Here is a 27,919-nt window from a genome sequence, read left to right on the forward strand (position 1 = left end):
TCTCCAAAAAGAGATAACAATTAGTTGGCTCCAACATTGTTGTCATCAAATATTTTCAGACACAAAGAGCAAATAGATATTTTCAGTCAGAATGTTCTTCATTTTAACAGTGAAAGAAGGAAGAAAAACATAGTGTCTGTGTGAGAGAGTAAGGTGCATACATCTTACAGTTTGCTCTGAATTCTGGGAACAAAATGGCTGTTCCACAGGGCAGCCAGGGAGAGTGCTTTGAAATGCCAGTGTGTAGTACTCAGGGCATATAAGGTCTATGCATTTAAGACACCTGAATTTGAGAGAGAGAGAGAAAGAGTGTGTGTGTTGAGATTGGTCCTGCCTAGAGCAGGGGTCTGGACTTGATGATCTTCTGAGGTCTCTTCCAGTTCTATGATCTACAGCTTTTGGGTACACAGGCTTGGGCTTGCAGGCCACAGCTGTGTCTTTCTCACCTCTACTTGCATCTCTGACACTTGACTAGCTGTGAGGTATGTGGGATTGATGGCTAAGATTGTCTCCCATGCCTTAAGCCCCCCCCCCCATCTTTCCTCCAGTGAGAGTCACTGAAGGAGCAGGGGAGAGAAGGTGGACCTGAGATTCATCCACTGGTAGAGTTATAGCAGCTGCAATTTGCAGTAAAAAGGAGCCAGATGGGGAGAGATTTGAAGGTTGGTGAAAAAAGGTGAAGCTGGGGCTGGCTAATGGATTTGGAACATTTGTGAAGTGGAACATCCGCCTTTGTTTGTTATGCAAATTCTACAACTTATTTCCTAATCCTTTTCACCATGCTCAATCAGGGCTGTGAGTAAACTTTCAAGCAGACATTCAGGCCTGTCATGGGCTGCATGGGACTCGTAGATTATTCCTTATTTAGTGATGTTTCCATGATTTCTCTCCTATCCATTATATCATACTCTAGTTATATTCTCCTGGCCACTTTAGCTCCTCCCTTTCCCTTCATTTCTAAGTGTAACTCTGTCCCATAATTCTTTGTTGCCCTTGTATAAATCCTGCTGGGTTGCAGGTGGAATGGAAGCAGGCTACTATGAGGAAAGGCTGGCATAGGTAAGAGCTGGGATGAGGGAAGGAAGATGGGGCCGAACCTAGTGAAGGGAGAGGAACTTTTTTGACGGTATAGGTACATCTACCAGTGTTAAACTTTTACCCAAGGAAAGAATCAGGGAGACTTACATCTCTCAGTTCCTGGTTTATTATTATTTTTTAATTACAGCCTACTTTGTTAGTGACAAACCATGAACACCCTGCAATGGATTTTTATTCTGTGGTCTGTATGAAATGAAATGGTGGTCTCCATCTTCAGTCTAGGAGACATGCACTCACATCAGAAATCCCCCTACCACAATGGGTTGCTGCCCAGACAATTGATACCCTATGCATAGGCAGCCTCAGCAGAGGAAATCACATTGAAGTATTAGGATAGGGAGGTTAATGAGGAAACGTTCATGGATTCTGCTCATGCCATACCTTTTGTGCGGATAAATGTTTTCAGTTTCCAGGGCTATTAATCTGCTACATTTTTAGGAGCATTCCATTTGTTTGGATGGGTATGTGGGGGAAAAATAAACTGTAGAAATAAAATTAATATAATTGAACGTAGTTCCAGGTATAGTGATATGAGGGCTGCAAACTGTGTTCGGCGTTTACAATGTCAGGTTTGCAGGTCTCTGATTTTGTTGTTTGGGGATGACTTGTGCTGTGGAGGAGACTCTATTTGTATCAGCAACTTAGAATGTCTGCAGGGGATCCCCAATTTGTCATTTGTTTAATATCAGTGTCCTTTTAGTGCAACACAATTTACAATTTTGCAATAGTGTTTCAGTGTCATCTGCAAGCCCCGTTCACCTGAGTCAGGAGCAGTTATCACATTTAAAATGATAGGTTCACATGCCATAAATACCTAGATTAATATGAGGATGCATCTCAAGGCCAGGTGAAGCAGGTCAGCTGTTTAGGTCACAATCTAGCATGTTGACCATTTTGCCTCTTTCCATCTATTGTCGCCTATCTTACACGGAGTGTAAGCTGTTTAGGGCTGTACCGGTCTCTTTGTTCAGGGTTTTGTAAACTTCTTAGAACAATTGGGACATGGCCCATGACTGAGGTTCCCTGGTGCTACCCTAATATGTTTAATAATAGGCCAATAGGCTACTCTACATCCCCTAGTAATTGGCACAACCTTTCTGTTTGAGGGGGTTTCCTGGAGAATGAATGGATGGATATTTGGAACCAGGAACAATTTTGCTCCAGCACATCAAAGATGCGTACAGCAGACAAAAAGCTCTGCAGGTGTTGCTACATCTCCAAATGGGTCTCAGTCCATTTTTAGAAGGGCAGCATTAAACATGACGCACCTGTTTAGCACCTCTGTCCATAAGGAGCAAATGAAGGGACTTTGTGCTATGGACTTCTACTGTTGGGACCTGGGCTGAGACCCATGCTCTCATTGATCTAATTACAGCTCTGCATAAGAATGTGATGTGCTACAAAAATGAAAATAAATCATTGTAAGTAAGGAGGCTTATTTATAACTGAATGGCACATCTTTTAGGCTCGTCTCTTGAAGCTGGGATCTTGGAGGAGGAGGAGCAGAAAGGTAAGAATAGAAACAAAATCCATTAACATGCTTGTTCTGTGCCAGACCAAGTCACTTAAAAAAATAAAGTTTTTTTAAGTGTCATTGATTATATTTTCATGTGCACACATCTTTAGGAAAATATTGATTACCCAGTGTATATTCCTTGACAACCCACTCTGAATGGATTAAGTACACTCTACTCAATGAAGCAAAGAAGTGTTGATGATGAGAAATTGAACTGAGATAATGTTCTGTCTCTTAAAATAGAGAGTATACCTCAATCAGCTGTTCAGTACATTGTAAAAGAAAATAAGTTGCGAGTTTTGAGTGTTATCAAACTGATATACAGGACATAATTATAAACTGATGTAATGGAAAATACTTAATAAAAACTTCTGATGACTTTCAGTTCAGAGAGTGTTGTGGCTTTTAAAGATTAAGCAAAAACAGGATTTCCGATTTGGCAATTTCCAGTTTGGATAGTCACATTCTGCTTTACATTCTGCTTCTGTAATATTCCCCTTGCAGTTTCAATAGAAGGAGAGTAGGATGACAGTTGTCTGTGGAATGCTTTAGGATCCTGGTGGATAAAAAAGCTTTAAATAAATGTAAGAAATCATTGTAAATGGAGAGAAAAATAAATAATGAACAGAGGGCAAGAAGGTTAAATAAGGGAAAGAACAGGTGAGAAGACTTCCAGCGCAGCCCAAGGGCGAATTGGTGTTGGTAGATCAGTCCATGAATGCTCCATAGAAGATTTAAAAGGTGCTGCTGTTCTGATCTGCCTAACAATGTGATGGAATGGATTGGGTTTTGTTAGTCAGTTTTATTTCTGGCATGGCCTTGTGTCTTATTTTCACCTTGAAAAGGAAAGAACCAAGTTTGTTTCACTTGTTGTCATTTGTCTTTAATATGTGTGTGGGTGTGCATGCTGGTAAGGTACCTTTCAGAGCTGAAACCCATGAACAATGTTGGAATAGCAAAACAATGACAGTGTTGGTTTACTTTTGTCTTCATTGTGGTTTTTTATGCTACCATTATACTGTGTAATAGACGCAGTCAGCATATAGGTTGTAGCATGAGCCAGCCTTCAAATACAAATGCTTCTTTGCAGGAGATTATGCTGTTATTTTATATCATTTTTTATATGCAGTATATAAGAAGTCTCTGAAGAGGGATCTGTCTTTTCTAACAGCCGTCATTTTTATATAAAATTGAAGGTATTCATATTATGTCTTCATCTTATATATCTCAACTAGTAACAATATCACAACTACTCCCTCCTGACAACTATATTCATTTCTCATTAAAGATATTTCATGTTTTATTCAGGAATTTAAATGAAGCTATCAGAGCTGTAATAGCATCAGTTTGGGATAACTATATCTCATTGATGCCAGCCTCAAGAGTTCTAATTAATATATTTTTAGCTCCCTGGCTGCCTTCAGACTTGAACAGTTGAGTGTAAACGACAGGGAGTGGAGGGTAAAAAACCCCTTCACCCTCATGTTGAGATTTGCAGGGGAAAATCTTTGAAAGAGGGAATTTGGGTAGTTGTGCATTTCCAGTTCTTGTTTTGCTCTTGACTATTTTCAGCTCAGAAATCTCTTCCAAGATGTAGAGCCCTTTCTGTAGGGCTGTGTCTAGACTACATGCCTCTGTCATCAGAGGCATGTAGATTAGACACATAGGCAAAGTCAAATGAAGCCGCGATTTAAATGATCGCGGCTTCATTTAAATTTACATGGCTGCCGCGCTGAGCCGACAAACAGCTGATCAGCTGTTTGTCCGCTCAGCACGCTAGTCTGGACGCTCCCCTGCCGACATCAAAGCCCTTTGTCGGCAGCCCCGTTATTCCTCGTTTGTCGGCTCAGCATGGCAGCCATGTACATTTAAATGAAGCCGCGATCATTTAAATCGCGGCTTCATTTGACTTTGCCAAAACAACAAATCTACATGGCTCCGTCGACGGAGCCATGTAGTTTAGATGTACCCTAGGGGACGGTGGAGGGCACATTAATAAGCTTTCTTCTTTACTGACCACTTGTAAAATGAAACACCCCCCACCTCCAAAAAGGAAAAACATTTGTATCTGTTTCCTCCACATGTATAGGGTTACCAGATGGTTTCAACAAAAATACCAGACACACTTGACATTAAATCACAATTTACATTACATCTTATTTAGAAAATACTGGACATTTATATTTTCTCAATTTGTTTCCTGAACAGAAAGCTCAAATAGTGGACTGTCCGGTTCAAAACCAGACACCTGGCAACCCTACACATGTATCACAGGATTTGCATTCAGTTTTGGTGATTATTCCTCTCTAGCCTTCTCCCCAAATCTCTACCAAACACAGAGACTATTAAAATAAAAATCATTCAAGTTTCGCAAATATGGTCAGGAAAGCAAACAAGCTCCTATTAAAGTTCTTAATCTTAAAAAAAAAAAAGATACCAGCTTCATTACTGACAGATAGAACCTTACCATGCACCATTCAATGTACTCTTTGCCTTCCCCACTTTTCAGTGGTAGGAAATGAAGCTAAGAGGATTTTTTTTGGGTGTTATTCTGTCATTGGAATTCATAGCACTTGAATTCACTTAGAAGCCCGAACTATTTTCTCAAATCACTTCAGTCTCTGTGACTCTCTCAGGCTGTAGTTTATAAATCACTCTTGTGGTAGACTATCTAGAGGGGATCAAGACCCCTGGAAGCTTGAGTCATATTGAATTGCATTATATAGCGGAGTGTCATTAGGAGTTTACTGTAAGGAGGCAAAAAGAGGCCTTATAAATAGGCTAATTCAGCTGGCACTTATATGTTTTAAAGGTGTTATTGAAGATAGAGGATGGTAGCATTATTTGCTCCCAATTTCACTCTCATCAGCTTCAGCTAGCGGGTGGCTCTTGAATAGAAGAAGAATAGAAGTTTTAGAGAGAACCTACCTCAAAAAACTTGGATTTTTTTCTATTTAAGCAACTTCTAGGGATCATTTAGGGTTTATTTAGTTTGCTTCAAAGCATGCAACTAATATAGTCTATATTGTCTCAAATTGCTGCAGTCTGTCGCCTCCAAGGCATTCCCTTTATCTTATTTCAAGTCACTTAAAGAATGGCCTTTTGGAAAAAGTCTGCATAGTACAGTAAAACTCCAATAGTCCAGCATCCAATTGTACAGCACTCCCGATAGTCCGGCAACAGAATGGCAAGAGCCTAGTAAGTGAGCTTCGGCAAAAAACAAGTCACAAGGCAGCAGTGGCAGCAGCGGCAGCAGCTGAACTGAGCGAAACCAGACGGGACCGAGTCAGTCTGAGTCTGCCACTGGAATTGTGTGACACTGGACAGTGCTTGTGCTACAATAAGGGTTTAAAACATTTTATATACAGTATATACTCTCTCTCTGTGTGTGTGTGTGTGTGTGTGTGTGTGTGTGTGTGTATAAAACCATCTTATAGTCTGGCATATCCGATAATTCGGCACCACCTAGGTCCCAGAGGTTCTGGATAATCGGAAGTCTACTGTAGCATGTGTGCATTTGAAAAAGGTTTTTCTGACCATGAAAGGATTTTTGCTGGAGTGTTTACATAACAGCTGCACTTTTCTCTCTGATCAGACAGTAAGGAATGCCAAGGTAAAGCATCTTTCTCAACTGGGATGATGGTAACAAAGATGAATTTATTTGTGTGTGGTTCATTTCCAGATTAGTTAGCACACGGTGTCCATGACTGGGTGTTGCCTCATTTGTGACTGTCCCCATTTGGCTGAGTTTGAGGGTATAAAATACCTGGATATCCTTATTGTGATGACAGGAGTGTCATGGTGAGAACAATGACCAGAAACAGGTGCATTGCATTCTGGGAGATATGTCAGGAGCTCTGGCTCATTGCCACTGCAGTTTGGTCTCACAATAAAATAAAATAAAATTGCAGACCTTGTTCCATGCCATCTGCAGGGCTTTTACGTTTGGTGTAAACAGGACTTGTGTGCGCACACACACAAAAGTACTGTCAGAAGTTTGAAGGGCGGGGAAGTTGTGTACACTCAGATGGGCTTATAAATGAGGTCTGGTGATTGGCTGGCCTTCACCGAGGCTTTACATAAAGTGTTTCCTTGGGATTTAGTTGATGGGTTGCTTTGATCCTCTGTCCTTGCACTTGCATAACCTGGATTGGAGTCTAGCCCAGTCCTAAGAGATAGAGGGTCACTCCAGTTTGATAGTGAAAGGTCAAAACCGGAATGAAGCTGTGCTATCTCAATTGCGGTTCCAGTGTATAAAAGTATAAATCAAAAAAGCAAAATCCTTGAAGGGACACCTTGCAGCTGTCTCGGGAAATGAAAGGCTTTAAAATAAGTAGATTCGAGAACAGAAGAATCCTGTGGCCAGAGCAACTAATAATATCCAGTATCCACATGAAAATACTATTCCTCGTATGGAAAAGTACAGGACACGGTGTTAAAACACATTTAGACACTGATACGTTGCTGTAATTTCAAGCCAGAAGCAATCATTCATTATATTTGTGTGTGTAATATATATCACGTGTTTATATACAAAATATTTCATATTTCCATATAAATCTCACTTTTTTCCCCAGAACTTTTTAGCAAAATGAAGCCTGAAAATCCTACTGACGACTCAAATAAAGCTCTGATGACTCATTGGTCCCCTTTTTTGTGCCCTTGAAAATTATGGACTAGCCCAAAGTTCACCCGTTTCATCGGGAAAGGGGAAAGGAGGAGTTTTTTTCAGCCACATTTCTCCTGAATGCCACTGTCTCATTTTGCTGCAGGATACTTATAATTTTATGCTTATTTAAACAGACACATTTCTAGGTTATGGGCATATTCCAGAAAAAAACCCCATGTAGCTTAGAGTACAGTTCTGATGGGCAAACACCTGATCCCCTTTAATAAGAGATAAAAGGGAAACTATTGCCTTGCCAGTTTGCTATATTGCCATGCTTTGCTTACAGTAATATACTGGTAGCTTGCCCTTCTGACTAGTCCTCAGCACCGCCCAGGCTAAACTTGCAGGTACAATTATTATAAATGGTTTGTGAAAACACTACTTAAACCTATGGTTGCAGAACTTGGTATGTCTCAATGAATGCCCCAGAATGATGATCACAAGAAAAAGTTTAAAAATTCAGTATGTGCATATCTACCAGTGAAATCCAGGTTAGGAGGTAAATCGAATTGGAGTCTCAAGCTGTGCTGGGTTGAATCCTCACCATTTTAAAGATCCAAAGAGGTTTTTATTTTAATATTGGTTTGATATTTTTATTATTCTGTTCTATGCAGACAGCAAATATCGTGCTCAGAAATCTTAAACTGGAGCTCTGATTGTTTTGTTTTTTACTGGTGATATTTATAGTCTTGCATCTAAATAAGTAATAGGTTGTAAGCCTACAATATATATTATGTTATCTAGTATGTTTTGAGGGGCCTTAACCTGCTCATGGAGGTGTCAAAAATAGCTTAAAACCTCTGGGCCTGCAGCATAGCATGGTAAAAGAAATATGGGATGAACTGCTACACTGAAGTCAACAGTATATTTTACATAGAAAACAATGAGCCTACATAGCTAATTCAGGTAACAGGTTGATATGCAAATCTTTTTCTAGTGTCAGTATTCATGACATCTGAGTGCCAAGAGAAAGGTAGAGAGATGAGATAGCAGTGGTCATCCCAATCAGTGGGACCCCTCCCCAACAGTTCTGAAGAACACTTGCCATGGCTCTTTATAGGGGACACTAATGTGGGTTTGCAGGGCTATGGACTGTACCATAGCTTGGATCCACAAGATGACAGACCTTCTGGGAGGGAGATCTATATAATTGCTTCTCTTTCCAATGTTTTGCACTAACTTGATGCAACCCAGTTCCATTTTCCAGTGTAGTGGTGGGGAATTTAGTCTCCCCTTTTACCTCCTCTACAGAGCAATGCCATTTTACTTGGACTTTGTTAACATGATCCAACGGGGTCCCTAAGAAAACTCTCCTTCTACTATGACCTGTCTATACTTACTCGGACATCAACACTCAGAAGATTGACCTTCTGGGGTTTGATTTAGTGGGTCTAGTAAGGACCTGCTAAATTGATTGCTGATGGTGCCCACATTGACCCTGGTACTCCATGGGGGTCATTTTTTTCCTTTTTTAATTAGCATGCCAAATGACACCTATCTAACATAAATAAGATAAATATTCAGATGTGTTTCAGTGTTGATGATATAATAAATTAGTCACTATCAAAATCTTCACATTTACTATATTTAAAAAGTCTATTAAAATAACCACTATAGTTTGTTGTGTAATGCGTAGTTTAAAGCAGCTAACCCCGTTTCACACACAAGCAGTGGCTACATGTCACTGGTGACCAGAGTAGATAAGCCCACCTGCTCTCTTTCATGTCAATAATGCACATTGGCAAGTGAAAATGCTGCATTTGTCCACTCATAAAATTTGATGGAGACCTGCCACTATCAATTCTTCACAATTCATGTTCTTCATACTCCAAGGCCATGCACCTGGAGCCCGTGGAGTTCTCCTGGGGAAGGTGAAGGAGTACGTCGCAGAATGGGCAATTCCATGCTCTCTCCCTCCCTTGACCTGGCCTCCATAGGTATGGGCTCCTCTTTGGGTACGTCTACACTGCAGAGTTTTTTTTGAAAAACAGCCATTTTTCCGAGAAAAACTTCACTTGCGTCCACACTGCAATCGCATTCTTTCGAGGAAAAAAAATTGAAAGAACAGAGGGTTTGTTTGACATTGGTAAATCTCTTTCTACAGCGAAGAAGCTTTTTTCCAAAAGAGCTCTTTCGGAAAAAGGTGTGTGTGGATGGGGAAGAGGGAGTTCTTTCGAAAGATGAGGAAAGAGGAAAAATCACAGGTGTCCTGGTGGCCATTCCGCCCATAGTAATCACAGCTTAAATGTGAGACAGCGTCCATTCAACATGGACACTATCTTTTGAAAAAGCAGAGCACTTTTTCAATGCACTTTTGTTGTGTAGATGCTTCTTTTGGAAGAATTTTTTTTGGAAGATTCTTCTAGAAAAGCTTCTGAAAGAAGCCTGAAGTCTAGACATAGCCTCTGTGCCCACATATGGAGTGAAGTATAGTGACTAGAGTTGGTACAGTCCATATAAAGCCTCTTGGCTGCCTTTAGATGAAGAGTAGTATATAATTGGGATCATATAGAAGAAATACCACTGAACATACTCAACCTTTCAGTTTTTCTGCTTTTTTAGAAAGCTTATGTCTCTCTTCTGCAATGCAGTTTTATGCCTTCAGTTCTCTTTTTACTGGGTCTATACAGCAGTCATCCCTTTGCTGTCTGTAGAGATAGGCTGCCATTTTGTGTTCAGTGCAGACCATTACCAGAAAAGAGTTAACTACACCTTGCTCTTTCAAAATTCATTTCTGCCCTTTTTGGGTTTTATTATCTTTCTCCAGAATAAAGGCTGATTCTGGCTGAAAGTACAGTGCCCAATCCTGAAACCCTGAAGTCAAATGGCAACTTCCTCAGTCCTCACACAGATTAAGTCAGTGCCTTCTTACTGCTGACTATTGGGTTGTCTGCCCTCGCGTGCCTTATTATAACTTGATCTCGTCAGTTAAAATGTTTCAGAATTCTCTCTCCATTCTGAAACCCATTAAACTTTTCACAGCATCAGCTGCTTGAGCCTGACAGCTCTTCCCTTTCCAAGCGAGAAAGAAACGGCACCTACTCAGGGAAACTAATGATATTGAAAATCTGTCGAAAGCGGGAGAGGGAGAGAGGGGATTAAGGGCAAATCCTGGTTTGAATCCATCCTTTTGTTTTATGATCAACATAGCCTCTTCTTGATGCATCAATAGAAACAAGGAATTGAAATCAGATGAGAAGGGCTGGAGAGAATATCAGGATTGTCTGTAGTGTTTCCACAAACCCACCATTTGCTTTTGCCAGCAGAAGGCTATTATTCCACCCCACCCCCCCTCTCCTTGCCAGTGACACGATACTACTTGGGAACATGTTATCAAAAACTAAGAATCAGGCCAATGGCTGCTGATGTTAAAAGGACATGACATGTGCACAAGGCAGGGCATAGGGGCTGGCTGCACATATTAAAGTCAAACACATCACAATCCGATTAGCAGAAATGGAGTGTGTGCTCTCTCTCTCGGCTCTTTTTTTCCCCCAAGTAATACTTTTTTTGTGCTTTTTTATTGATTTATTTATTTTTTAAGGAAGTAATTCCCTTCCCAGCTTCTCACACACCTCTGCCCCCTCCCAGCCCAATGTTGCTTTCTCACCTCACAGAACTCCCTGAGAACAAGCATTCAAAGGAAAACAGGAATAAAAACAATGAAAATACTGCAAATGCAAAGAACTTGCTAATCGCTTTCTGGCCTGTCCATATAATAGGCAATTTCTGCAAATCTAACACAAATGTATCAATCTTCAGATCTGGGAGGCAAAGAAAAGTAACACACACATTGTTTTGGAAGCATTTAAACAAAAAAGAAAAAATCAAATATGTATTTATTTTATATATGCCATCTTAATATTTTGAAGAAGACTTTTCTTTAAAGGATGCCTTTAATTTTGTACACAGCTACATCCCACACAATAGTCTAGTCACCATCAAGGATTTTATTTTATTAGTAAGTTATTTTGTATCTTTCTTCAAGTATCTCAGTGTGGGCAAGTGGAAAGAAAACATACAAATGCTTATAGGAAGAAGAATGTTCCAATCTGTTTCTTTAATGAATAAACTTTTCATTTGAGCAAAAAGCAATAGCTGCAGCATGTTCTGTGTCTGTCCCTCACAATGGAGAAAAAAGAATAGTTTTTCTGAGATGAGACTATATAATATTCTATTCAGAATGTCCATCACCATTGTATATGAAAACATTTCAGCTGTTTATTAGGGGCCCAGTCCAGTCCAGTACTTACACATAGGCTTAATTTTAAGCTTGTGAGTCATCTATTTTATATCTCTGTCAATATCTCTTGGATTCCAAGTCCCATTGAAATCATGTGTTGCTGAACAGGGATGGATTTCCTCATAGGCTTAAAGTTAAGCAGATGCTCTGGTAAAAACAGTGTGGGCATAAAGTTAAGCTAAGCAAATGGCCAGGTAGTGTAGCAATTTAGAAGGTGTTTCTTTATATACAGAGCCATTCATATATAGAATTAGCTAGAGGAAACCAGTACTCTGTGAGCAAGAGAATCTCAGATGAGGCAAGCAGAACTACGTGGGCATTTTAGCTTCCTCCCTCCCTAAAACTTCCTCTATTCCTATAATCTCAGCACAGATGTTTCCTTTTTAATCCCTGGCCCCAGCTGGCAGTGCATCTCTGCTCTACTGTACTTAGTCGCAATTACCGTAGACATTAACTCTGCACATGGTTAGGAAATTGACTTCTATTTCTTCCTCAGAAATCTTGCTCATCATCAGGTTTTTTAACAGCTAGAAATAAAGGCTATTTGTGTTCTGATGAATCCCATTCCCCTGAAGAAATGTAATAGAAATGAAAGAGTCGGGGAACAGCCTTGTAGATGACTGAAATCCTAAAGGCTGCACTATGCCATTCAAAATGCCGCCTTCTGTATGGAGATGATCTGCAGGTTATAAATTGGGGTGGCATGTGATATTTGTGTCCCATACCATTTACAAACACCTGCCTGCCTGATTGGGATTTATTCTAATTTTTCATGCCTAAGAACAGGTTCAGTTTTATTAAAAAAAGAAAGAAACAAACAAAAAACCAAAACCACAAACCCCTGCCTCAAACAAACAAAATGTTTCTGCTTTCTATTCTCAAACACATTAGCACAGTGGGGACACTATTAAAAGTGGGGGTGGTAAGCCCCATTACCCTGTCACCCAGCTCATGCTGGGAGCAAAGCCCCCACACAGGGTTGGCAATAGAAGCTTCTAGTCCATGAATTAGAACCCCAGGATGTGTGGCTGGAAGCAGAGCCCCTGGCACACAGGCCAGCCTCTGGGAACTAGGTGTTAGGCCTGGAGCCCAGGGGTACTGCAGTACCCTCCACCGCACAACACACCTAGTTCCCACACCTATGCCTACACATGCAATCCCTCTCTGCTTCCCAGGTGTCCACATGCATGCGTGGAGACGTGTGCACACACACATATTTCTGTGATTCAAAGTGCCAGATAAAGACAACCCAGCTTTTAATCAGTAGCTCATTTTCTAAACATAAGGATACTGTACCATGGAGAGGCGGGCATTTCTGTATCATGTGAGATTTTGATTTTGGCTTCATTCCAAGTAGGGCGGAAGACCCAGAGTTTTTTAAATTCTCTGCAAAGAAGGATCTCGACAAATATTTGAAATATTTCATTTTGACAAAATTGTATCATTTGGGCTTTTTCTCTTGTTATAACGTGTATTGTTTCAAAGCAAAGAGTTAGAATGTTTCATTTGGACTTCTTCCCTGGTTTTCTTTCACAATGAAATTCTGACCTAACTGCATCCCAATTAGAGAAGTGAAGAGAAGGGAAGTGAGTAGCAGAAGGCTACACTGTGAGCCAGTGATGCATCCCAAATCAGGGACCTCCTGACTCCTCCTAACTTCATGCTCATCCCTCAATCTGTGATATGCTTATCCAAATCATGAATTGTCAGGCCCGATTTGCAAAAGCATTAGGAGATTTGTCATGTGTGTCATTTAATGAACCTGTGCCAGGAGGGGATCTGGGTATGTGCACAGCCATCAGCAGACAGGGGCAAACTGACTTATCCATTCACATTGGGCATGTCCACACACAAAAGTTTCTGTCCATGCTTGCAAAAGAATCAACCCAAATCTTTACTGAGTTCTTACATGAGCAAACTCTCACTGAAGCCAATGAAATACTGAGTAAGAACATCAAGATGTGACTCAATTGTATGGAGTGTGGATTATGGGGTGGAGCATACAGAAATTCTGGGTGCTAGTTCCAGCTCCACTATAGACCTTTTATATAATGCTGATAAACTGCTTAATCTTTGTTGGCCTCACTTTCTCTGTCTGTAAAATGGGGATGATGATGAAACGTACATACTTGCCTGCCGCACAGGGATGTTGCTTTTTAATATTTGGAAACTACTTTAAGAGTCTGTTAATGAAAATTAATATAGTTGTGTATACATGTTTTAGAAAACATTTAAGCATTAAACATGCAAAGTGTGTTGTGGGGCTTCTGATCTGACATTGTAGGCTGAAGTACGACTGATGATTACAAAGTGATAGCGCAGGGAGGGGTAGGCATCACAGGGCGAGGTACCATGGGAACATCCAAACTGTGTTAATAATTTTGCCCTTTCAACTATAACAATAGGCAGAGCTTCTAATATTTGCAGGTGTGAGGTAGTCTCTCATCTCCAGAGATTCGGTTTAAATGTAATGGGTTCTGACACAATACAAAATTACCTGCACCCACCCCATAGGTGACTTTTTAAATTGAAAAAAAAATTCTATAGTAAATAGAAAATGGAAATGATGATTTCTACTTACCCTTAAACTTACTTTATATTTAGGCCAAAATCAGAAATAACCAAAGTATCACAGAGAAGCTATTCTTATGGTTTTGTGGACCTAAAGAGTATTATCTAGTCCTGGAAATCATGCAACAGAGCAGATTTTTATAAGACTATCATGCCTGTCCCTAGGCAAAATGTACGACTATACTTTAAACCTGGGGTGCATTGGCAGATACTGTAGACATATCTGGCTAGCTTCAAGCTAGCTAGCTAGGGGTATCAAAACAGTGAAGCAGCAGCACAATGGGCTTCCGTGCATGGTAGCCTTGAGAGTAATTATCCAGAGTTCTGGGCTGGTTTGCACTGCTATAGCTTCGTTGCTACAGCTTCACTGCTCCAGAACTCAACCTAGCTAGATTAAAGCTAGCTCAGCTACATCTGCATGAACTGCAATCATACCCTGTGATTGCCGAAGAGCAGTGATTCTCAGACTTTTTAGCCTGTGGCCCACTCCACTAAACGCAGACCATTACACAGACCACCAGCCAATCACACATGATAACAAAATAGGTGCAGGAGGTGGTGGGAGTGCAGAGGTTGGCCAGGAGGTTGGGTGCAGTAGCAGGCTGAGGGTGGGAGGTCCGGGAGGGAGGGTGCAAGAGCAGGATGGGGGCGTGGGGTCTGGACATGATGGGGGGTTCTTACCCACCACTCCCAGCCACTGCTCCATGCTGTGCCCATTGGCCGTGATTGCGGCCAATAGCAGCAGTGGGAAAAGACTCCAAGTGAGCAGTTTCCTGTGCTGCCATTCCCCCAGTCGAGGAAGGAGGAGCAGCATCAAACACAGCCAATTCCAGCCCCTGCAAGACAGATACAACCTCTGAGGTGCACCAGTAAGCTGTAGCAGCAAAGCTATAGCAGTGCAAACCAGCAAAGAACGCTGGATAATTACTCTCAAGGCTACCATGCTCTGAAGCCCATTGTGCTGTTGCTTCACTGTTTTGATATGACAGCTAGCTAGCTTGAAGCTAGCCAGATATGTCAGCAGTATCTGCCAATGCACCCCAGGTTTGGAGTATAGTCATACACTTATAGTGGTCTGTATGATAATCTGTGAATGTCTAGGAGTTTGTGGCTGAGGCTTAGCCTAGAACTACATAACAAATGCGTATTTACAGACCTGGTGGGAAACAGATTTTCTCAGGAGGGGAAAACAGTTGAAAAAACCTGAGATTTGATTTTTCGCCCTACGTTAAAAAGAGAAATTAGAAAGATCCTATTTCTTCTCCCCCGCAAAGTAGAAAAATCAGTTCAGGACAGTCAACGTGTTACCATTTCAAAATATTTCAGTTAGAATATTTTTAAATGGAAAAAAAATCTAAATATTTTAAATTTCTTAATTAAATATAATTTTGAACCAGAAATCAGAACTTTTGTTTAGAAAACATCACAGACTATTTTGTTAACTTTTTTGCCGGAGAAGGGGGGGAGAGAATTGAAAAATTCATCAAAAACCAAACTTTTCCCAGGAAAAGTTTGTTCAGCCGATGAGAAATATTTAATTGAAAAATATTCAACCAGCTCTACTCAGATAGACACTATTCAAAATAATAATAAAAAACCTGTGGTTTGTTTCAGATGAGGGCTCTTGGGTTAATGGAGGTAAATTACTGATGGATCTGAAATAAAACATAGTAATTTTGGATGCATTTATGAAAAATCCCAGGAGCAGCCCATTAAATCTAATATGTTGTGTTTGGGGCAGTGTTTATTTAGGCTGGGTCTACATTAAGGTATATCATCCAGCTACACAAAATGCGTAGCTGAAGATGGCTTACCATAAGCTTAGCTTTGGTGGCATTCACACAGTGGGAGGCCAACGGGAGTACGTGTTCCCATCAGCTTCCCTTACTCTTCACAGAAGGAGGAGTACTGGATGCTGGCAAGGGCTGCCCTCAGCATTTTATATACGGGTCTATATAAGACCCGCGAAATTGAATGCTAGAAGATCAGCCTCCAGAGGATCAATCTTGCTAGTGTAGACAAATCCTTAGAGTGCCTAATTCTATACATATCTTCAAAAGTAATTATTGTTTCGTACTCCGATTCAGTGATCCAGCATTTTGGTTCTCCTTCACTTAGTGGGCTTAGGGTGAGGAGCAAAACTTGAAAAAAAAATTCATAGAAGACAACTTTCAAACCTTAAACTCTCAAGAAACATTTCAAAGAAATAAAAAGCTATTCCTTTTGAAAACCTGTGCAGTTAAAATGTCTTCACGTTAAAACTTTTAATAAACCCCTTCCGATTTTTGACCAGCTTTGATTATTTCCGTAAATCACTCCTTCAGTGTTATAAGCTACAGTGTTATGTATGGATGGGAATCCATGATAGCTGCTATGGCAAATTTGGAGAGAGAAAAAAAAGTGCAGCTGCGTTACTACAGAGAAAACTAACCATGCAAAATCTGCCATGTCAGTAGAAACAGGAAGGAAAAAAAGGGAAAGTTATTCACTTTATTAGCTTTAGGGCTTATTTCCTTCACTCTCATTTCATGTAGCATGACTGAAAATGCCACAAATTGATTCATTTTTATGACAAATAATGACCTACAAAAAGTATTTGGTTGCTTTTTTATTTTTTTGCGTTTTGTGTTGCAGTAACAAAACTCCTCAGCCTATTTAAAAGAAAGCCCCAGACAAATTTTCTTGCAGCTGCAGCTGCGAAAAACCCCCACTAGGCACAACAAGATCATAGCCCCAGCATGGACAAGCAGAGACACAAGGCTTGTCCAGCACAATGTTTAACATCTCAGACCAGTTCCATCTGACTTATCAGTTCCTTGGGCTAGTGAGAAGACTCCAGAAACCATCAGCAGTAAGAAAATATAGCCCATTAATTCCAAATCTGAGTTGTATTCTTTTGAGGGATGAGACTACTTTCTTTCCCTCTCCCTCGCCCCCCATTTCTTCTTGAACTTCATATTAACAGTGCTTAAATTTAAATTACATTGCCCCACTAAAGCCATGTGCAGGGTTGTCATCTTTAGATTTTATTAGCTGACCTGGTTGAGTTGACAGCTGAATAAATGTGTAAAACGATCTAAACTGCATTGATGTATAAATCCAATGGATTCTGTAAAAAAAAGAAAAAAATGCTACATGTCCTGACAGTGAATAAAATGGACCTAAATGGGAAGCTGGATTCATAATTATATTCTCCAATTTTTTTAATCAATTCCTGAATTTAATATGGGTGTTGGCTCTGCTACTGCCAGAATGCATTGGCGAGTGTCCTGCTACATTTAGATCAGAGGTGAGCAATAAAATGGCAGAAGTTCTCCAGGGTTAGCCCTGGTAAGTTGGCACCACTATATTTACCTCAGGTACCAGAGATTGCAGCTCCTGTTGGCCGCAGATCACCGTTCCCAGCTAACAGGAGCTGCGAGAAACTGAGTGGACTGGAACACTGCTTCCTGATACTCCCATTGGCCTGGAATGACAATCTGCAGCCAATGGGAGCTACAATCGCCAGTACCTGCAGAGGCGCAGGTAAATATAATAGTGGTGGTCCGCCAGGGGCTAATCCTGGCAGACCAGATTTAGCCCACAGGTTAGTATTTGCTCTCCTTTGATTAAGAGTATGGATCGGTGTACGTTCCACTGTCCCATTCGGGGGCAGACGTTGCAAGCAGTGGCAGAGAAGGGAAAGGGACTGATTTTTCATGGATTCTCAAACAATAGATTAGGCTTAGCTATTTCCATGCAAAAACCTGTTTCCTAAAACACTTACAATGTTAATGGAAATTTGTACAGTATTTGCCCATAGCAACTTTGATCGGAGAAGTTACATTAATGGCCTCTCTAGTTTTTCTTTGCAATCATGTCTATAAGGAACACAAATTGGCTCCATGAGATTTTTCTAAGTGTCTGTATTGCAAGTGCGGACCAGTATTTGAAACCCTAATAATGTTCTTTGTGCTTCTTACACTATCACTAATGACCAGTGACAACAAAACTTACGAGTGCACCGCATGGAGCTGTGTGTGTCTATGCAAGATTATTAAATCTAGTGCAGGAACAAGGAAAGGGAGAGCCAAGAAATATATAGGTATATTTCATCCACTCCTTTGGGACAAATGTTTTTCAATGTCTCTTCTGACCGTGTAAGAAAGCACTATAAGCAATAGATTAAAAAAAAGCTATTAAAGAAAATGGTGATACTATTTTAAGGGGTGATAGCAGCCAGCAAGCTACCTTCAGAACCATTTAAAATCAGGCAGGCAGAAAATAATTCTACCTATGCTATTTAGAATCATGGGAAAAAAGAAAAGGGAAAAAGGCCTTTTAGGTCAAACAGTCCATCCCTCGCCAATGTAGGCATGTTCCTTACAGTACATTCACATCCATGAGTGCTTTGTCCAGTCTACTTTCAAATAGCTCTAGCGATGGGGCTTCCATACATTCCCTGGAGAGATCATTCCATTTATTCACTATGTGCTTACTATATGGATTTTTTAAGTATTATTTTTATTTTCATTGACAAACCAAGCAACACAGATTGGTCTTCCAGGCCCAAACTTCTCCAAATTGCAGGTTCTTCTGGACTGGGAAAAGCTTTCAAACAAGAAAGGGTCACCCTCCCCCACCTTGCAACCAGCTGTCATGAAACCCTAACCAAAGAAGCTTCTTCAGCTCCTGAAGTGTAATCCCTTTAGATTTAAAAAAATCCCCTGAAAATACTCTTTTGTTCCTAAGGACAAGAAATAATGGACTGTATCCACTGTGCAGTTAAAAAGCAGGATTTGCCTTGTATTAAAGTTAGCTTTTACTCGGACATAACTATACATGTATCTTTGAAGTGGACATGTGTTACAATTTGACATGTATTGTGCTCCACATTGTTTCTCTTATCAAGTAGTCACACGTGTATTTCTGATCCCAGCATTTGCAATTTTAACACTTTGAGCCCAATTCTGACCCTGCTTGAAATGCTGATCTAAATCCATAATAATTCCACAGAAGTCAAAGAGGTAAGGTTGGGGCAAGACTAATATGGACAGGGCCACTGATTGTGGGGGGCAAATGGGTTAGTTTCCTATGGCCTGTCAACTTAAAGGAGTCCAGGGCTCTGGGCTGCTGCCATGGCTGGAGCCTTGGGCCCTTTAAATTATTGCAGGAGCCCAATGAGGCATAGTCTGTGTGGTGCTTAGGGAGGCTAACCTCTAGCCCTGCCCTTTATCCTGAAGCCAAGCCCGCTCACCCCCATACACATTGCTCTGAAGTTTGTCACCGGCCCTGAGTGGAGGTTAGAGCAGTATCAGACAGGTTCCTTGTTAAACAGGGCTTTGTGCCTCAACCTTCATCTTGAACTTGCTCTTCCATCACAAACAGCTCTTGCCCAGGCAAATGGTTAACATGGAACGGCCACGGCAAATGACTGCTTTCACAGGTTCTGTTTGTGCACACTCAGAATGCTGTGCTGAGCACAAGATTCTCTGTACTAACTGGAGTGCTAATATGAAGTATTAAATGTCGCACTAACATCGCTTGGTATGCATATCTCCCCCATTGTACTGCCTGTTTATGCTTATTCAGCCCCTTGAATAATTTAACACATTTCAGACTCCAAATTACCCACAACAATTTGATGGGGCTGCTGGCAGTTTACTTCAAATGCTCAGTGTTAGATCAAAGTAGGGCCCGAGCATTTTCTAACTAGAAGGACGCTTTATAGTCAGGCTATACGTACTCACCCTTTTTAAAAGGTGTACAAAAATAAGTCTAAATATGCTTTGCTAAGACCAGTCATGGTAGATGGGATTAGGTACCACACATACCACTTTCTGCATGCATCCCTGAAGAGATGCATAATTTGGGCCAAAGAATCAGAGTCATTGTAAGCAGATAATCATCATGGATGGAAATGAAGCAGGAAGTTAAACATTTTTCAGACATCTACATATCAATATCCTAGGCCTGCAACCATGAGGATATTTGCTTTTATGCTAGTGTAGATTCAAACCAAGGGATTAATGAAAAGGGCTTCACGGGTGACTATAAAATATTTCACCAGTGAAGCAAGATCATTCACTTTTTGGATTCAGATTTAGTGCGGGTAATTTTAGCCAACAGGAGATTTTTCCCAAGCTCATAAATTTCTACAAACGTGGTATTATAATGTATATTTCAATCCATGGCGTTCACTGCCATTGTTTATTGATCTCTGGTCACTGGGATACACTGTGTTGAGAGCACTTAGGCTTTGTCTACACTGCAGGGTTTTTGCCAAGACATGTTTTGCAGATGAGATCTTCCACAAAAACTTCTTGCGCAAAAGCACGTCCCCACCTCAAAAGCACATCGCAAAGGCAATGTGCTTTTGCGCAAGAGAGCATCCACACTGCATGGACACTCTTGCACAAGAAAGCTCTGATGGCTATTCACAGAATAGCCGTCAGAGCATCTGTGCTTTTTGTGATAGGCTCTTTTCGCACAACAAACCCTTGCGGAGCATCCACACATGCCTTTTTGTGCAAGAGCTGTAGCTCAAAAAGGAGTTATTCCTTGTGGGGAGAGGAATAACTCTACCAGAAAAAGCCCTCTGTCCTATTGATGTACTGTATTTTTTAATTTTTTTTGAGCAAAAATGCGTTTGAGGTGTGGATGCTCTGCCGGTTTTTGCGCAAAAATGGGTGGTTTTGCGCAAAAACCTTGTAGTGTAGACATAGCCTTACTGAATCTGTGTGGAAAGGGGGCTGGGATATGTGGAAGCATGTGATAAGCAGGAGAGCTCGGCAGTGGTTTGAGTATTGGTCTGCTAAACCCAGGTTTGTGAGCTCAATCCCTGAGAGAGCCGTTTAGAGATCTGGGGCAAATCTGTCAGGGATGGTATTTGGTCCTGCTGTGAAGGCAGGGGACTGGACTTGATGACCTTTGGTCCCTTCGAGCTCTATGAGATAAATAGGTATATCTAACTTCTCAATCATTAATGTGATTGGCAGCCTGGAAAATGCTGGTGTTCAGTTAGCAATGGGACATTGAACTGGTAGGCAGAGAAGGAAGATGTCTGGGTAGAGTCATGTGCATGGATAAGATGTGACCCCTGTGTTGCAGCTAGGATTGTGATATATCCTGCTTTCACTGTACTACGCGTGTAAAATGAAAACACCTTTCATGCCACTTAGAATTTTACCTGTCTCTTGCGGGAGGAGAAGTCTGGCTCCAGGGCTGAAGTGGGCCACTGATGCCACAAAATAATCATGTAGCCAAACACCCTAACAACACAGCTAGTGCAACACAGTGGCCTTTCAATAGATTCTGGTTTGAGCTGGCATTAGACTAGAAATCCCATCCGATTATTTTTTTTTGTCCTGTGTTTACCTCCCTGTCAGCAGCACAAACACTGGGGTTTCCCACTCAGTCTGTTGCAGCTGCTTGAAGCACTAGGACATGGTGTATTCAGACATACCCACAGGAGTGGGCTGAGAGGAGGGGAGACTCTTTCCAAAGGACTTCCAACTTGGTTACTGAACCCCCTCCCCCAGCCCTTTTCTGTCCCCTGATCCTCCACTCTCCTAGAAAGCACAGGACGTGGAGGGCAAGGTGTTGAACAAGAAATGATCATTTTTAATTAAACCTTAAAAATCTGAATGCAGATGAGGCATCACCTAGAGTGGAATCTCCTGCCACTAGATATGTTTCGGCTCAACAAAGTCTTGAACATCCAATGATGCAAGGTGCAGTCAGCAAAGATATTTGTTACATGACAGCAGGGCTCTGATTGAATGAACCCTCTAGGTCTGAAGCCCTACTCTGCTTTGGAGGATATGCTGAAAAATCTTTCTCTGGGATTGGAACAGCCTTCCTCCAAACTGAGATTCTATAATGAAATGTTTGCTTATCATCCATTTAACCTGCTTCGAAACAGCCTGAGCCTGCATTGTAACCTTGGGTCAAAACTATTTTGGATAGCTGAAACTCATGATAAACACATGCTTTGGGAGGTTAGAAAGCTATCAGCAGGAGACATCAGATTCACTTCTTTTATTATTAGAAGGGGGGGGGAGGGGGAAATCCAGAAATGTTAAGAGGAGCAAATTTTGTATAAAACATGAAAAGGGGAGGGGAGACAGACCTCTTTCTGGTGACAAACTACATTGCCTATGCAGCAAATCCTTTTTCTTGTAACTTAATAATAATCTTGGAATAAGGAGCCCATGGTAGTTTGCAGTAGCAGCAGGCAATCCATCGTACTGGCTGCTTGAGCTTTGTATATATTCTCACTCATAAACTAGTCACTGAGTCCCAATGTGCCATCCTCAGTGGTACCCCATTATTTGTGTGTGTGTGTAATGTACCATTGAGGGGATCAGTGAGCCCTAAAGGAAGAGAAGAATATTAACACAAGGTGCCCATCCTTATGAAGAGCAATCAGTGGCTTTGTGTAAACTAAGCCACAATGTAACACCTTTAGCTTGATTTTAGCCAATCAAACTATGTGCAGTGGCACTGGAACAATTTTTAGGATAGTGCTGCTGAGTTATATCCCTCCCAGCTGCCAACTTCCCTGGACTGGACTGACTGGACACCATTTGTGGTGATGGCGTCCAGTCCATCCAGGCTGGAAGAGTTGGCAACACTAGTCCCTCGCCACCCCGGGCTGGGGGCAACTGCTGAGCCCTGTGCTGAGGCCAGAAACAGAGACCTAGGCTGATGGCAGGACCCATGGGGCAGCGGAAACTCCAAGACCAGGATCCCAGGGTTGACAGGGCCGACAGGCTGCAGAGCCCGTGGAGGTGGTGAGTGAAGGAACCCTGACGGCCATCAGAGCCTGTGAGGAGTGTAGGTGGCGGGACTCCAGGGACATTAGCAAAGCCAGTGGGGCTGGTAGGACCCTAGGGAGAGTGGCAAAGCCAGTGGGCCCAGCGGGACCTCAGAGGCCCAGTGAGATCCCACACAGGCCACCCAGAGTCTAGGGCTGGTCAAGCCAGCACGTGTCGGAAGTCAGGCTCAGGTCCTGGGAGTGAGAAAGCTGGATGCAAAACCTGGGGGTACCGCAGCTGTCCTGCACCCTTACTTCCCATGCCTGCGATGATGTATGGAGGTTTTTTCAACTGAGTTAAGATAGTTTGATTAAGATAATCAATGAGAAATAAAGCACTATTTCTCCAGGTCTAGACTAGATCTAAAGTGAAAATCTTGTAGCTCCTTCTATGGCCCGGGAGGGGCCCAGACAATGAAACTGAAGCAGTTCTAATACACTGGAAGGTGAAAGGCCTATGCAGTGTCCCATCCTAACTGAATTTTATGAAGATGAGCACTTTGGGGTTCCTGTGTTTGAGACGCAGGACTGGGCGGGAGGAGTACACACAGATAAGAGGATCTGCTGCTAGAAACCATTGCATTGGCCTCAGGGATGTCAGGGCTCGTATAGTCACAAAACATCTCTATAGACTGGGGAGAGAATTCCTTCCTCATTCACCAGCTCTGCAGAACCCTCTGTGCCGAATCTGATTTCTCAGGCATTGCATGGGGTATCAGATAAACCTTTAATTATGTATCTGCACAGCCCTTTTGAATCACCAGGCTTTGAGACCTTTATTTTTGTAAAATTCCCAGCCCTTAAAGGCACAAACTTCCTCCCCTTGAGCAACCTCCTCTCTCTGTTCAGACACATTTTTTTCTGAATAAAGGATATTGCTCTATTCTGTTGCTTTTCCTTTTGTTCATAATACCAGCCATATTGTGTTCAATACAACAAATAAGCTGTATCCATGTACAATTTCTGCCTCAATTATAATCCTATTGTACAAGGTTTCCTACAAAAGTAGGCAGCAGCAGGTATAATCTGAAAAGTGACTGCAAGAAATGATAGTGTGAGGATCCACCTTTACTGTCTTCCAGCAGCTTTTGTGGCAAGAAGGCTTGGTTTCTAAGTTAAAGGATTATGATTTTGCACTCTGATGATTGCAAATTGCAAACTCTGTCTGGCAACTCGCTATCCAGCTATGTTCTTTCTGAATCTTACACTGTCTCCAGTTATTAAAGCTCAATGAAAAACCAAATAGTTTATCCAGCACTTAAAGAGGAAAATGGTGTGAAATTTGTCAAATCTATGGTTTGACCCATTTTATTTAAGTGGTTCTAAAGATTCTGGAGTGAGAACTTTACTAATCGCTCGTTAATGATGCGTGATTCAGAAAACAGCTTCATTCTCCCTCTGATGGCTGTGTCTGCTCTGTAGGATTAAGTGTGATACGCTCTCTGTTTTAGGGACTAACACAGCTACCCCTCTGAGATTTCTAAGGTGCTATAGGAATATTAGTCTGAAATTTTAAAAAACAACAAACAATTTTTATATATATTGTTATAATATAAAGAGAGAGAGAGAAAGATTTTGCAGGCAGAACCCACTCCCTCAGATGAGCAGTGACTCTCCACTTTGCTCTTCTGAGGAAATATACACACACATGCGCGCGCACACACACACACACACACACACACACACACATTATTGCTAGATGGCAAATCACCTATTAATTAGACATTGGAATGCCTATGGTCTCTTTGTGAATCTAACCCAAAGACATTAAAGGGCTGCTCCTCAGTAGGAATTAGGCTGAAATCTTGAAATGTATCTAGATTCCCTCATCACTATGGCCAAGATCCTCAAAGGTATTTAGGCTTCCAACTTCTATTGAAATCTATTGTCATTAAATGCCTAAACACCTCTGAGGATTTATGGCTCAGTTCCCCAGCTGTAAAGTGGAGGGAAGAGGGAATATTTCCCTACTGTGCAGAATTGTTGGGAGGGTAATTATATTAAAATTCATGTGATGCTCAGATACTATGGAATAGGGCCCAGATAAGTACCTTTGACGACTTGATGGCCTAAGTGACTTTTCCAATGTCTTGTGACTACCCTGTGAAGAGGAAAATTGATCTCTAGGTTAGAATGGCAGCTATTGGACCATCCTAACAAAGGACATATGACTTGGAACACCTAAAAGAGGGTTAGAAAGAGAAAAAATGTTCTCCTTGGCTTCTGATAATACAAGAAGCAATGGGCTTAAACTGAGGCAAGGGAGATTTTGGTTGGACATTAGGAAAAAACTCCTGTCAGGGTGGTTAAACACTGGAATAAATTGCCTAGGGAAGTTGTGGCATCTCCATCACTGGAGATATATAACAACAGGTTGGATAGACATCTATCATGGATGATCTAGATGGTGTTTGGTAGGGCAGGATGACCTCTCAAGGTTCCTTCCAGTTCTAGTATTCTATGAAGATATGCAGGGAGCAGTTCTACACAGAAAGAAGAGGCCATGTTTTTCCTCTGTTCATAATAGAACCTTTGTATCCTGATATTTCTGCACAGATTAGGGATGTTTAGGAAAAGTCAAAAGAATAGGGATAGGGATAAAGACTGCTATTTTTAACTGAAAGACCAGAAGGCCTGTTTTCTCTGAAGTTCCTCAATTCTATGCTCCATCTGTAAACAATAGCGTTTCCACACAAGATGAAAGGGCAAACACATCTTGCCATCAATTTTGACTCGGTAGTGATATAACATGTAATCTATTATTTTTTCCTGCAATTTGTTAGTGACTGTTGCTAGGTAATGCCTTTTCTACTAAGCATCAGTGATCTAATCTGAGGGCTTTGAGAATGTTTCATTATATAATTAAGCCCTTGGTGGTGCTGACTTCTACATTATAAAAGTCTCAAATATCTATTTCATGTTAGCAAAAAGTTATTACAATACTATGCACGGGAACATAAAAAAGCACCACCGAGGGCTATGAAATATCTTTAGAGCTTTATAGTGCCGCTTCTCTTATTATTACGGAACACATTTATAAGGCTCCGATCACTGTGATATCTAGCCACACAAAGAAAATCAGGAACACATGGCATCTTTTCCAAAACCAGGAAACATAACGGCTTAGAACATGATCAGATCACATCACTGCATCCAAATGTCTCTAATATTCCACTGACTCAAGATGGTCTGTTTATTTTCACATCTTCTAGAACCTTAGATGAATAGTAACTGGCAATAAATGCTGCTTGATAGGGACAATAGGAGAAAAAAAAAAAAAAACTGCTTAATTGGGATGCATTTGGGTAATCCCAAGGTGATAAATAGAGCTGGGCAAATAATCGATTTTTCAGTTCAGTGGTCAAACTGAAAAAGCTGAAAAAGATTGTTTGGGGTCAATCTAAGATGAATTCTTTTCTGCTTTTTCCTACTGAAACAATAAATAAATTCAGGTTGAACAAACCCTTTTAAAAACCCTGGGATGTTTTTAAACATTAAATCTATCTACCTTTTGAAATGAATGTTTTTAAATAAAAAAGTTTAATTTTTTCATTTTGAAAATGTCAAAACGAAAGAGACTTTTAAAAATTTTTTTCCCTCTGGCTAACATGAGTCACTGAATTTGACCCACATTCACAAACTGTTCTAGTCCCCCTGAAATTGCATTTTTCAGCAAACTATTTGCCAAAACAACTTTTCCCTGTTTTAGTAACCTGTCTCATTCACCCAAGAGTTACAGAACTACAAGATTCTGAGCTTTATATTTTCATAAGCCAGATGTCCTCAAATTAAGTTCAAGGGCTTGAATTTGGAAGACTGCACCACTTACATGCTCTCAGTTGTGCCAAGATTTGTCCTCCTGTAATTTTGGTGGTTAGGAATGCTGGGGCTTAGGTGTCTATTGGACTGGGCTCACAAATTAGGAAAGGCGCAAGGTGTTAATTTCATACACTTCATATCCTGGATGTCCAGAGAATAAAGTAGGGGGCCTTTCAACCACATAAGCTTTCACTAGCCACAATATAATAGAATCTTATATTGGAAAACCTCATGTCATTTTCACTACATGTGTCAGTTGTGAGGAAAAGAAGTTTTCCTTGTAACATCACCTCCTGGTTACAACCACTCCATCTTACAAACTGCATTGAGAAATAAAGGCTATAAGAGACGGCAAGTCAATCATAGTGCTGCTATTTACACAGACGTTTTGTAATACAAAACCACAGCCAGACAACTTCCATGAACTGAAGGCCCCACATTGACTGATGGGTTTATTGACTGATTTGTTTAATGGGCCAAGGCTGGCGTGCTGGGCCTGTCTGTAGGGGAGGTTGTGAGAGTGGAACGGGGTGCTGTGTTGTCTTGAACTTGCCCAGCACTCAGTTTATTACTCAAAGTGATGTTCGATATTGCTTTGACTGCATTATTCAGCCAGTCCTAGGGAGGAAACACTGGCCCTGTTTATGATTATGAAGGAGTAGAGGGAAAAGCAGGACACTCCCCTCCTCTTGCATGCTCAGGAGCTACTCACAATAGCCCTTCTCCATGCCACAAGGACTCCTTATGTCTACTCCCCCTGAAAAGATTGGGAAGAGATGGAAGGACCTTGCATTCTCTCTTTTTTTCTCTTTTATAGTGAATTTAGTCCTGGTAGAAGTTGCCAGACTGACAGCTTTGGAGAGGGAAGTGCCTCTGTAGACAGGTACGTCATGGACATCTGGAACAAGTGCCTTCCTTCTACCCCATCACAATGTACTTTAATCCAGTTGAATCCGTTTCTGTGGCCTATGGCCCATGTTCATTTAGTCTTTGGCCTCTGCTGATAATAGCCTTTGATGGGGCCAACTCATGCCAGTTGTGTTAGTGGCTTTGCAGTGCATCTAGCTTTCTGAAGTAAATCAATAGGAACATCACCAGCTCATTTCACATAAATCACTCAACTCCCATTAGATGATACTGTTCTCTCCCTGGGTCAGATTGGATCCAATTCCCTAGAAATTTCCATATCACATTGTCAGGGTGTAG

This window comes from Pelodiscus sinensis, chromosome 14, assembly GCF_052426305.1.
Source record: "Pelodiscus sinensis isolate ZL-2025 chromosome 14, ASM5242630v1, whole genome shotgun sequence".
Lineage (NCBI taxonomy): Eukaryota > Metazoa > Chordata > Testudines > Trionychidae > Pelodiscus > Pelodiscus sinensis.